Source organism: Terrapene carolina, unplaced genomic scaffold, assembly GCF_002925995.2.
Source record: "Terrapene carolina triunguis isolate 2854851 unplaced genomic scaffold, T_m_triunguis-2.0 Scaffold69, whole genome shotgun sequence".
NCBI classification, from domain to species: domain Eukaryota; kingdom Metazoa; phylum Chordata; order Testudines; family Emydidae; genus Terrapene; species Terrapene triunguis.
In genome coordinates, this window is record NW_020664420.1 from 13627115 (window position 1) to 13639558 (window position 12444).

The 12444-nt window shown below is 41.4% G+C and overlaps 1 protein-coding gene across 1 annotated transcript in view; it reads left to right on the top strand.

Annotated features, from left to right (window-relative positions):
• Positions 1 to 983: 983 nt before the first annotated feature.
• The window catches only part of WDR7 (WD repeat domain 7), a 437463-nt gene continuing 426002 nt past the window's right edge, over positions 984 to 12444 (top strand). The window contains exon 1 of the mRNA XM_029910906.1: positions 984 to 1091. The gene's annotated coding sequence lies outside the window, so the exon portion shown is untranslated. The remainder of the gene's footprint in view (positions 1092 to 12444) is intronic.

Here is a 12444-nt window from a genome sequence, read left to right on the forward strand (position 1 = left end):
AATGGTCAGTGATGGTGAATCCACCTCCACTCTCGATAAGTTATTCCAATAGTTAATTACTCTCTCCATTATACATAGTTAGGGGTTTGATACAGGAGTGAGTGGGTGGGTGAGATTCTGTGGCCTGCGTTCTGCAAGAGGTCAGACTAGACAATCATAATGATCCCTTCTGACCTTAAAGTCTATGAGTCTATAGACCTTATTTCCAGTCAGAAGTAGTCTAGCTTCAATTTCCAGCCATCAGAGCGCATTATACCTTCCTATGCGAGATTGAAGAGCCTATTATCAAGTACTTGTTTATTTATGAGAGCTATTAGTTATTCCAGAGGCAGGGCCGGCTCTAACTTTTTTGCAGCCCCAGGCAAAAAAAAAAAAAAGAGCACCGCCCCACCGTAACACCCCCCCTCCAGTGCCGCGCTGCCGAACCCCCCGCCCGAGCTCCGCGCCGCCAAACCCACCAGCGCCGGGCTGCCGAAACCCCCACCCCTCGCAAGCGCCGCACTGCCCAAACCCCGAGTGCTGGGCCGCCCCTGGCCAGAGGAACTCCCCGTGGAGATACTCTGAGAATCAGAGGGCTTTTCCTGATTTAGCACAGCCCATGACTAGGCTGCTAGGCACTGTGAGACTGCAATGACTAAATAATATAAAAAGCAACAAAGAGTCCTGTGCTCTCCAAAGACACTGTCATTGTCTCCTGCCCAAGGCATCCCCCACAACCTACTGCCCCACAGGCCTCCCCCTCCCCAAGGCAGGGCGCTCGGGAAGCCGAACAACCGCCCCCTCCCTCAGCACTGCAGCCGTGACGCGCCGCCCACCCGGCTCCCATCCCGTCCCCCAATGGGGGAGGGATCACGCCGATGTGGTCTCCATAGTTACGCCCATTCCTCAGCCTGCCGTCAGTCACTGCGGTGAGGCTTTGCGACACTTGCTGTAGGAGTCACGGCTGCTGGATAGAGCTTGTCAGCTGATTTACTGCACCGGAGAGTGGGGCACAGGGGCAGAGAGCCCTGGGTACCCCCTTCCCCGCGAGCAGGGGCCAGGGCCGGGCCACGCACCACAGACTGCGGCAAGATCGGGTCTTGCCTGTACAGGTTAGTGTCTCCCTTCGGGGGAGGGGTAACTGCCTCGTCCCACGGGGGACCCCCACCCCCACTTCTAGGCAGGAGGCTTTGTCTCCTTCTCCGAGTGTGACCTCCCTTGCCAGGGGGCGTGGGGCTTGGTTCTGCCGTGGCCACCCCCCCCTGCAGCGCGAGCCCCCTTGGGGTCGGGCTCAGCCTGGCAATCCTGCCCCCCTCTCCCCCCCAGCGTGAGCCTAGCTAGGTGTGGGGGACGGGGGCTGCCTGGCACCCCCCCTGCAGCTCAGCTGGGTGTCAACTGGGTCATTTCAGGGGGTTTGCGTGGGTGGCAAACACTTGTTAACATCGTCTTGGAATTACCCCAATCAGGAGGTTCAGGATCTGGCTGAGTTGTAGACACATTGCTGTCACCAGACCCTATTAATTCAGTTAATTGTGTTACAGCTTTCACTTTCCAAACAGTTATATGCCTTTATAAATTAGTACTCTTTTAGAAATTGGGCTCAATAAGAGGTGAGTTTCCATGAGTATCATGGCACAACATGTGGTTACAATATGGTGTGGGGAGGGAAGGATTCTTTTTGCATATTGGAACATAATGCCTGTGGAGGCGAAACAGATGTTACAGTGGTACCAGGTTTTATTTGAGTTGTGGACACTCTCCATCACCACAAGTATTGTAGATGGCACCCTACCAAATTCCATTTTGGTCAGTTTCAGGGCCAGGGGTTTTTAAAATTTGTCAATTTCAGGTCTTCAGTTTACATCTGAATTTTCACCATTTAGTATCTCTGGGGGTCCCAACCCAAAAGGCAGGCAGAGTGTGGGGGTTGCAAGGCTATTGTAGACGGGTCATGGGATTGCCACCTGTACTTCTGCCCCGCTACTGGCAGGGGTGCTGCCTTCAGAGCTGGGCAACCAGAGAGAAAGGCTGCTGACTGGGAGCGCAGCTCTAAAGCCAGCACCACCAGCAGTGCAGAAGTGAGGATTGCAGGGTATGGGAGGGGTGGATTACCATATGTCAGGTTTTCCCAGCAGTCTCCTGCATCATGGGGGTAGAGGTGACAGCTCAAACTGCGGAGCTTCCTGGAGGTGGGTCTGACCCATCCCAGGAGTAGCCCCTTCAGGGGAAGAGGAAGTCTTGTCCCTCCCCATCCGCAGCTGGGATTAGCGGCTGGAGCCCTGTGTAGTGTAGGAGCCCCTGACTAGGTGCCAGATTTCACAAGGGAGATCAGATTTCATGGTCTGTGATGTGTTTTTCACTGCCATGAATTTGGTAGGGCCCTAATTATAGAATCAGTTAATAGGGGTATGATGGCACCTATTGCTCATTTAAAGCAAATCCCCTGTTACGGGGTAGTCTTTAGGAATTAGTAACTTTGGTAATGACTTGATGCCAGTCAGGAACTCATTCCTCTCCATCCAGAGTTCAGGGTTTCATAGTCATTGTTTTCCTCAATTTACTGTTGTTGTGAAAGTAGATGCTTGCACCCACATAGCACTTGGTGGATTTACATGACACTTCATGTAGGTACAGATGTCAGCCAACACAGAGCTCATTGCAGGATTGAGGCCTGTTGTATCTTTTAGAATTTTTTTTCTCATGGGAGGAATTTCCCTGTGTGGTAAGACAGAAACATGAACGTGAGGGTGACAGCAAATGACTTATTTACAGATTTAGCATCTATTCCTGTGAAGATTTATGCACATGCTTAACTTGTGCAGGTAAGTAGCCCAACTGAAGTAAACAGGACTCCTGAAGTTCATAAAGTTAAGCACTTGTATAACTCTTTGCAAGATCAGAACCTTGGAGTATAGATCTTGCTACAGCAGCACAGCCTCTGACTAGGTTAGAGATTAAATGAATTCAGTAAACTGAGTTATGGTAGCACTTTTTGGACAATGAATGTTGTGAGCTTGTTTTAAGAATTGCTGATAGCTTTAGATATCACTCATGAATAGAGGGAACCTCCGCTTCTTTCTCCTTCCACAAGTTTCAGGACAGAAAGATGTTGATAATTGTCATCTTATGTTTTTGTAATACACCCATGTACGTTAAGACACTCTATAGATAACAGTATAGGGTGACTTATATGGTACAGCACCTTTTGATTTCTAAGTTCTGGGAAGTTCTCTAAGAAATTAGTAGCTTTAAAAAGAACTCCTGATTAGGGAAACTTGTATGAGTTGTACAAGAAAAGTCATCATAACATGATTCCTATTGTTTTATGTAATTCCTTTCATAATAGAAGGCAAGATAATCTTAGGAAATAGCAAGGAGTTTTAAATCTAGTTTCATAACTGCCTTGAGTAACTTGTACTTCATGTGACAGCTTGAATGAGGAAGGTTTTTTGAGAAAAAACGAAAGTGAGATTTTTAAAGTCATCATTAAGGAAAAAACCCTTCATTACAGAAATGAGATGTTTTTAAAAAATGGCTAAAATTAATGCTATGTAAGTGATTTTATAAAATGAGTAACTAGAAATAATTCATCTTCTCATATAAGCAACTGTAGAAGGTATGTTCAGCCTTAGTCTCATATTTGTATTGTTATACATGTGCAGACTATAATTTTTGACTTTAATAATTCTGTTCTCTCACTCAGCTGGGGTGAGTAAAATATCCATCTTTAGCTTTTTCATTATCATTGCTATCATGATTAAAGTTTAAGGTGTAGATCTTGTGTCTGGGCTGGTAATATTTTATGAATATTTTGCAAGCCAATAAAGTCCTAATTTTAGAAAGTCTGCTTATTTATTATTGATTTGGTATTTGTTTGGCAATAGTGTTTAGCGAATTAATACCTTTATTTGTAGTACGGTAGTACATATGACCCAATCAAGACCCATTATATTAAGGCTATAGAAACAAGTAACAAGAAGACAGTCCCTGCCCTAGAGAGCTCACATCATAGGTTTATGATAAGATGCAACAGGTAGCTAAGACAGACAGATGACCCAGGGTGGCATTTGAGAATTGACAAAATGAGTGATCTATCTATCTATCTATCTAAAATTTCAAACGTTGGCCTTTTTAGGTATGAAGTACTTGTAGATTAATTTAATACAAGGTTAAGACAAAATTTATCATTTAAATGAGTAAAGGTAGTTAAACTTTCATGCATTCTGTATAGTTTCTTAAAAACAAAAAAAGAGGCTGGATCCTGCAAAAACTTAATGCGTATACTCAACAGGACTACTCGCACATAAAATTAAGTGCATCCAAGTGTGATGGAGTGCAGCTTTAAATTCATGACACCTAGAATAGAATAGTTTCCTCCCCAGTATGAGGTAATTCATTTTCATTTTGCTGACTATGATTTTATTAATGTTCCACAGATATTTCAGACTTTTCTGAAATGATTAGAATTAATGAAGGTATACCACACTAAGAATTTATACTGTACCCATTGCTGTATATTTGAGTGCCTCGTCTAAGATTAATTACCCTTTTACCTTTAGGGTAATTTTCCAGTCCAATTTAATGCTTGGTCAGCCTGATGAGACTGACAGCCAGGTTGCAATCATTGTATAGATCCCCATGCGTAGTACCTGGATTGAAACCATCTACTCAGTTTATGTGAGCCCCTTCACAGCCTACCAACTTGGGCCAAGTTCAAAATAGTGATGTGGGACCTGATCCTGCAAACATTTCTGCACGTACTTAACCTTACTACCACAACCAGTCCCATTGACTTCAGTTGGCCTACTCATGGTTAAGCATCTGCACGAGTTAGCAGGATTAGGGTTTTGAAGGTGAAAGTCTTTGTATCCTGTTGTTAGTCCATAGATACATCAAGTCCTCTTGGCAGCTGCTTTAATTTTTTGTCATCAGATGTCCAGAATTGAGCATCGTAAAATGAATAAATGTACAGTTTAACTCACCAGCTGTTAATTCTTCTCTTCAGTTCCTTTCTCTCTGCGTGGGGGAGGAGGGGGAAGTTTCATTAAAACTTGCCAACCTGAATATCTTTTTGTGACTTCCTGCATGTAAGTAATATCCTACTGTGCCAGCACAACAAGAAATTCACTTCTTGGTTGTGCTATAATGTTGTAAAGAAATGGATTTTTAGTTGAAATGTAATGAAAAACTGCCTAAAAAGAATTTGGATTCTTGCATTGCTTTCTTCACTTGTATTTTGTCTGTGAATCTGTACATCTTAAAACAGTATTGAAATCATGTAGCTGTTATTTTCAATTCAATACATTGAGTGGATAAAGTACAAGGGAATAATTGTCATTCTCTATTCTGGTAGAATGTTCTACACTTGCCACCTGTCAACCGAGATGATAGTAACAGTCTGTGATACGTGTCAGAATGAAAGACCTGTCTTCAAAATCATTTTATTGTACTTAGTATAATGCAACGTATGCACTCTAAAACTGTATTTATTGTGGTGATTCAAAGGCATTTCCATCATTGACACTTTTTTAGTTATTTATTTGGATAGATATACAATATATAATTTTCTTCCTTTCATTTTAATAATAGGCAAGGAAAGCATCTAGCAGTATTTAAATTAGATAAAAGCTGAATTTAAATCATCATCATCATGGCAAATCCCAAAGGGATGTTGCCTCCTTGCTGATCAATTGCCACCTAGGTCCTTAATGTGACCTGGCTGGATATTCAACTTATGTCCATCACAGGCGATCTTATTGTGCCACGGAAGGTTTTGGTGACCACATGATTGCTGGCCATGTAGCAACATTCCTCAGTAAACACGTTTTGGAATTTGTTGGTCTTCCACCCTAATAATGTCTGTACCGAGAAAGCCTCTGAAACCAAAATAGTGCTGATGGAGGTGGTTGCTGGGTTTGACTGAATGCAAATGTATTCTGTAACTACTGAGAAACTTTTGAGTTACAACTAATACATTGATTGGTACTGACTGTATTTACTGAACAACCAGCATGTGTGGGTGGCATCATCTAGTGGTGAAAACACAGCCCTGGGAGTCAAGACATCTGTGTGACTTTCTGTGTGACATTGGGCAAATTATTGTTTTTGCTTTTAAAAGCATACACTTTTGGCATGGTTCTTGGGGTCAGTGCTGATGCCAGTATGATTTATCACAAACAGTCTGTGAACTGAAGTGTTTGTAAATCAAATATGGTCTCAGACCATAACAGCTCCAAAAAGAAACATTACAATTGTCAAGTAAATGTATGTATTTTAAAATGTGTGTAATCTGCATGTTAGTGCAACATAAGTCAGAAGGAGTAGGAAGAAAACATTACATCCTCTACCAATTGTATTCTTCTCTATTTAGAAAACTCTTATACTTTTTTTTTCTACATTGTCAGTGGAATTCAAATATGCCTATTTTAGATTTGATATCACAAAAATACAGAGATGACCACCACCCATGACATCAGCACTGATCTGTGAACTGAATTTTGGGTTTTCAGACAATAATACTAATGTTTTTTACTTCCACAGCAGCTTTAATACAAGGATTTTAGTGACATTTACAAATATTAATTAAGCTTTATAACAGATTTCCGAAAAGCATTCCAATGAAGTTAGGTTATCATTATAGCCCCATTTCAAATCGTGGAAACTGACATTTGGGGGGTTCAGTGTATTTCATTTTGCTTTTCTGTTAACCAGATCTATCTTGTGATATTTCAGATTACGGTGAGTTCTACTGTAATGTAGACTTTAGAAGGTATGAGCACACTGTGCACAAGACAGCATGGAAATTGTTATTTAGTATAAGCATGTAGAATAAACTTAAAATATTTTTCCTTTTTGTAGAAGAACTGAGCCTAGTGTGTTGGTGTTGAGTTCATAGCCAAGACAAATTATTATTTTGAAAATTAACTCATGGATTAAGCCTGCTAAAATAGTGAAAGATTCCTGTGCTTCAGCACTCCCAAAACAACTAGTTAGGCCCCCTGAAATTTAAAATAAATAAATTATCCATACTTTTAGTTGTAACATTGTCAACAAACTTTCTATTTAATTTTAAAATCTCTTGCAATACAATACTTTTTTTAAACATATTCTAATCATCTTTCCCATAATTTGTCACAGACATGTACATGCATATCTAGATGTCCAATCTTAAACACATCCCTCTTCCTACTTGCATCCAGGGAATGGAAATATTACCAGTCATCTAATATGTACTCCTGGGGGAATTCTGCACCACTGTGCATGCACATTATTGATGTCCCCCGCAGATGTCTTTGCTTCCCCGCAGAAAAATGGCTTTCTGACGGGGAAGCCATAAAGGCGGTCATGTGACCCTACCCAGCAGTACGTTTCAGGTGCCCAGGCAGCCGGCAGAGAGGTAAATCACTGTGGGGCAGGAGGTGGGATTGGGGAAGACCCCGGCTGGTGGTTCCTACCCTGCGCCCAGCTTGGCTGCTAGTCTGGGCTGGGCCGGAAAGGACAGGACTTCCTCTTCCCCTGCACGACATCCGGGGCCGGGTCAGATCCACCTCCAGATTTCTCCCCGGCTGCAGGAAGCTCTGCAAACTCCTCCCCTCCTTCCTCCCGCTTCCTCCACCCATTGCTCCTCCGCTGCGGGGGAGAGGGATCCCTGTACAGGGATCCAGACCCTCATACCCAGACCCTCCTGCCAAGCCTCAGAACCCTGTACCCAGAACCCCCCAACAAGCCCCTGTGCATCCACATCCCCTCTGCACCCAGATTCTCCACTGAACTGCCCGCACACAGAACTCTCTCAACTCACACCTGGATCACTCAACACTAAGCGCCTCCACATTTGGATCCTGCCTTGCTGAGTCTGCCTCCCACACCTGGTGCATCTGGCATGCAGGGCCGGGGCCCTGGGGTGTTTCCCTAGCAGGGCTGGTCCTTGTACTGTCAGGGTTGTGTACAGCCTCACCACTGAGTCCATGTCTCAGTGGGCAGGGGAGCTGCACAGTGATCTCCCACCTCTGTGCAGTCAGTGGTCTGTGCTCCCCAGTGCCATGCTGGAGCCTCCACATTTATTTGACAAATAAAATTTGCAGAATTTTAAAATATTGTGTACAGAATTTAAATTTTTTTGGCGTAGAATGCCCTCAGGAGTAAATATGCAGAGGATTAGCAAGGAGATTTAATGACTGGCACCGAAGATGGTGGGTGTCGCTGTCCAGAGGCAATGCACTGGTGAGAAAACCCCCTCCTATCTAGCTGCTGCGATTCCTATCATAGATTAATTTTTGTTTGGGTGTACTCCTGTTTGATGTCTCAGAAATGTACCCCTCCTCAGCATCCATTTTAGGTTCTCTTTTATGGTGAGCAGCTCCAGTACCAAAGTTTTGTCTGAACAGACTGTCTACACTGAAAGTCCTGCTGCAGCTTAGAGAAGTCATGAGTAGTAGCAAAGGCCCAGTAGCTTTTTGCACACGCAGGAATCATATCCGTTTGTGCTTGATTCATGTTCAGAAAGTTATCTTCACAATAGTAAGGATTAGGAACTAATTTTATTTTAAACGCAAACTTAGATTCTACAGAGGGTGATGGCACTCATCCCAGGCAAACTGGTGAGTGGATTTTTCAAGCCATGATAATGCTGTATCATAGAATCATAGAAATTTAGTGCTGGGAGGGATGTTAGCAGGTGATCTAGTCCATCCCCTTCACTGAAGCAGGACCAGGTAAGCCTAGAGTCTAGACCATCCCTGACAGGTGTTTGAAGGTTTTTAAGAACAGGTTTGACAATCATTGGGATTCCGCAACCTTCATTGGCGACCTATTCCTGTACTTAATTTTTTTCCCCATATGTAACCAAAATCTCCCTTGCTGTAGATTAAGCCAATTCTTCCCAGTCCTACATTCAGCAAACCTGGAGACCAATTGATCATTGTCCTTTTTGTAACAGCCCTTAATACATTTGAAGACTGTTATTAGGTCCCTCTTCAGTCTTCTTTTCTTAAGACTATACATGTCCAGTTTTTTAACCTTTTCTCAGAGGTTGGTTTTCTAAATCTTTTATCATTTTTGTTGACCTCCTCTGAACTCTCCCCAATTCAACCACATATTTCCTAAAGTATAGTGCCCAAAACTGGTCATACTACTCCAGCTGAAGCCTTGCCTTTGCTGAATAAAGCAGGATAATTATCTCCTATGTCTTACCTATAATGCTTCTGTTAATACTCTCTCTGGAGTGTATTAGCCTTTTTCGTGACTGCATCACATTGTTGGCTCATGTTCAATTTGTGATCCACTATAACCCCCAGATCCTTTTCTGTGGTACTACTGTACAGTCAGTTCTTTCCCATTTTGTATTTGTGCATTTGATTTTTCCTTGTAAGTGTAGTTCTTTATGTTTATCTTTATTTAATTTCATCTTGTTGATTTCAGACCAATTCTCAAATTTATCAAGGTGATTTTGAATTCTGGTCCTGTCCTCCAAAGTGTTTACAGTCCCTCTCAGCTTGATCCCATCCACAGATTTTGTAAGCATGCTCTCCATTCCATTATCTGAGTCCTTAATGAAAATATTGAATAGTATCAGATCCAGGACCGATCCTGCGGTACCCTACTAGGTGCATTCTCCCCATTTGACAACAAACCATTGATAACTACTTTTTGAATACCATTTTTCAACCACTTGTGCACCCACTTTTTAGTAATTTCATCTATACCACACTTCCCTAGTTTGTTTTTCAATTGAAGGACTTAAAAGCATGTGCAAAATTTGAAAATCTAAACAGCAAAGGCAATATATCTGGCACATTAGTGTCATATTAAGTTCTATAGCTTACATGCTTGAGACATGGGGAAGAGTGATGGACTCATTAAGGATAGGCTTTTAACTCAGCTTAGATTTCTATGCTGAAGCATCTTGCTCAGATGATGATCTCAGTTATTCTGTAGAATATGAACTTGCTTGGTTTGGTGGTAACTTATATCACCTGATGTGTAAAATAGTAAATTAAAGTGTCCCATGCTTGAGTTCAGTCATAAATATCCAGTTTTTTAAAACTCAACCTTGTTCTTTGGTTTTCTGTTGAGAGGCCTCTATACTCAATTGATCCACTTTATCTATCTTGTTAAGAATGAAAATACAATTTAGTTTAGAGAGGACTCTGGCTTGAATAAAAGAGGTTTATATAAGCTTTTTTTTTTTTTTTATCCAAAATTTCAAGGAGCACACCTTGTTTAGGAAATGCATGGATTACAATAACTATGCTCAAATAGATATGATCTGGGTTAAATTCCTAGCTTTCTTTCCAACTATCAGTCATAAATTGTGCACCAGAAAGTAATTTGAAATGCATTTGATCTCATAAATTTTGACCCTCATTTAAGTTTAAAATTTGTTACTTAGTAGTGATTTTTCCAACTGCAGAATACGTAGTAAAAATGTTTTAAAAACGTTGGATTTATTTAATAAGATTATCTGACATTTTGGACACTTATAATTTAAGGAATTACTTTCTCACTGACTAAATTTGAACATAAACTTAGTAATATAAGACTTTTTGTATGTGCATATTAGTTTGTGGCAGGGATGCTCTTAAATTCTGAGCTGCTAACACTCATGATTTTATCAGTTTTCTTTTACTATAGAAAACAGAATTGAAACTCTGTTAATAAATGTGTGTGCAAAATATTTGCTCCTACTTAAGACGGCATTGAGCCTGTCACGTGTAGTTAACCAGGACTGAAAGACCTGTTTTCCATGCTTCCGTGATTGAACTTAGTTTCCAAAATTGGCACAATAACACTCAAAAGGACAACTGGCTTTCATATGTCTTTTTTCCCCTTAAGTGTTTACTGACTTTTTGGCAAAAATCCCTTTAAAAAATGTTTGTTTTTCACACTTTTTTTTTTTTAGGCTCGCCATACATAGCAACCACAGTTGCCATAAATTCCAAACTTCACTTACCCACTTAGGATATGTCGACACAGCAATTAAAAACCCACAGCTGGCCTGTGCTCACAGGGCTCAGGCTAAAGGGCTGTTTAATTGCGGTGTAGATATTCGGGGTCAGTCTGCAGCTCGAGTTCTAGGACTCTCCCAGCTCCAGCGTCTACACTGCGGTTAGCCTGAGCCTGCGTTTTTAATTGCAATGTAGACATACCCTTACACACACTTCTCATAATATTTTGAACATAGTTACTTAATTAAACATACACAGTTATTTCTCTTATTCAGGATTAATATTTGAGCTATGCAAAGATTAGCTAGTGGAAATGTGCAGATCCATCAGATACTTGAGTTATGGATAAACACAATTTATTTTTTTTTAAATCACTTTCTCTTGATGTTTTTTCTAGATAGCTGTATTCTGCATTCACCCCGGTGAGGTAGGCGGGCAGCAGGTCATATGGGGTGGACCGTCAGGAAGAGATGGAGCATAAAGGGGAAAGGGAAGGTTTGTGTAGGATGGGGAACAGAAGGCTGATAGACCCAGTCAGTCTCAAAGGGGAAACGATGGGCTGAGTGGGTTTTAGGGAGATGTGTGGCAGGTAGCAGGATTGTACAGAGGGCCAGGAGGAGAGGAGTGTCTGGAGACATTGGTGGGGGGAAGCAAAGGGAAATATGCAAGAGGAAAAAGGGTTGGGGATGGGAAAGGTGGGGGCAAAAGGAAGGGGTGTGGCACTCCACACTTGACAAGTTTCTTATGATTCATCAGAGTAAAGATCCTCTTCCTTTGCTTCTCCCTTACACAAGCCTCTCCCAACTCAAACACCAATTCTTCCTTCATACCTCACTCCACATAATTCTGTTTCTCTCTCTCTTACACTTGAGAGTGGTGATTTGAAGGTGAACTGTAAAGTAGGTTAAATATATCAGCTTTTTAAAGTTCCTGGAATATAATTCATCCTACCTTAATTCAGTGAATTAAACTAAATCAAATTAATGCCAATTTAATTCTGAAGTAAGCTAAACCAAAAATTCAGTGAATAAGGTAAATTGAATTTAGGCTACTTGAATTTTGAATGAGTGTGTCTGCTCAGGGGTTTAATTCAGTTCAACTAATCTACCTTTAATTCACACCTATAGTTAATTTGGATTAATTTTCCTGAATGTTATGCAAGGAAACCTTTAGCCTGGAAGAGATACAGCTCACTTTTAGGCATCCAACTTTAATGCCACATTGCAGGTCCTCCACAAAATTGCCAGAGTCCTCCAGAGAAGAAGTACTGTACTGACAACTAACATGTGATATTGCATTATGTAATTATTCATTCCCTTCTGCTTTTGATCATTTGTTAGTAGATACGTTTATCTGCTACTGTAGCTTGCTGTTCATTGATGTAAAAATATTGATTGCTTACTAACATTAAATGTGTTTTGTTTAAAAAAAAAAAAAAAGGATGTATTTGGTATTCAGTAATGATAGAGAAGCTGTATCCATTGTAGCCCAACTTGTTCATCTGTTAACATGAGCAGGT